The following is a 1,159-nucleotide window of genomic DNA, read 5'->3' as shown; positions in this document are numbered from 1 at the left end:
CTGTTTATAATATTTTGATCTTTGGGTTGAATAGATCAATCGTGTAATATTCGATGTTGCAGGATTGAAATTTTGCAATCTTGCAATTCTTTGAAATGCTATTTTGCAGTAGCATTTCAGCGGGACCCGCTACTGTAAAAATTAGCATTTCAGCAGATGCTGGAACCTGCTAAAACAATTTTTTTAAAAAAATATTTATAAATTCAATCACGGTTAAAAATAAAACCGTTGTCAATAAATCTATTGAAAACGGTCACATTTAAATAGAAACTCGTTGACATATTCATCCATAATATAACGGTTTGAAAATCACAAACCGTTGTCGAATTCATGATATTTAAAACGGTTTAATAAGCATAAACCGTTATCATATTTACTATTTTACAACGGTTGTGTTTCAGTAAAACCGTTGTCATAGGTTTTTGTAAAGCATCATTCAGACTAATACTACCACGGTTTTAATATTATAGACAACGGTTTTTGAACCGTTCATAATCTTGTATTACGGTTATTTGAACCCGTTATTTATATTTCATAACGCACTACTACAAATCCAGGCAACCACAATAGCCCTTTAACAACGCTTATTCACGAAAATCACCATAAGACGTTGTAGGATGAATGGCGCGAAATTTACTAAACTTAATTACAACGGTTGTGTGTTGTTTACTGTTGTTATTAGTTTTAACAACGGGTCAAACTTGCACAACCTTTGTTAATATAAAAAATAATAACAACAGTTTACTCTGTAATACATTATAACCGTTGTTAATAATTTGGCGCAAAATTAGTGAAAAGTAATTACAACGGTTATATTAAAACCCGTTGTTAATACTTTTTAACAACATTTTTCTAAGGACCCGTTGTTAATATATTATCTAATGACAACGGGTTTATGTGTAATAACCGTTGTCAATACTTATACCACATTATATAACACACAAACAGATCAGCTACAGCCACAAACACAAACACACAACCACACTCTTTCTCATCGTCGCTTTATCATCTCCGTCACTATTGTTGTCATCGTCTCTTTCTTTCTCTAATTATCAGGTAAATATATATCGCTTTATGGTTTTAGGTTTTGTAATCTCCGTCATTATTGTTCTTTCTCTAATTCTTTTATTTGCATGTGTTTTTCTCCGTCATTGTTCTT

The sequence above is a fragment of the Silene latifolia genome, chromosome Y, assembly GCF_048544455.1.
Source record: "Silene latifolia isolate original U9 population chromosome Y, ASM4854445v1, whole genome shotgun sequence".
In the NCBI taxonomy this organism is placed as follows: domain Eukaryota; kingdom Viridiplantae; phylum Streptophyta; class Magnoliopsida; order Caryophyllales; family Caryophyllaceae; genus Silene; species Silene latifolia.
Note: the sequence above shows the minus strand (reverse complement) of the source record.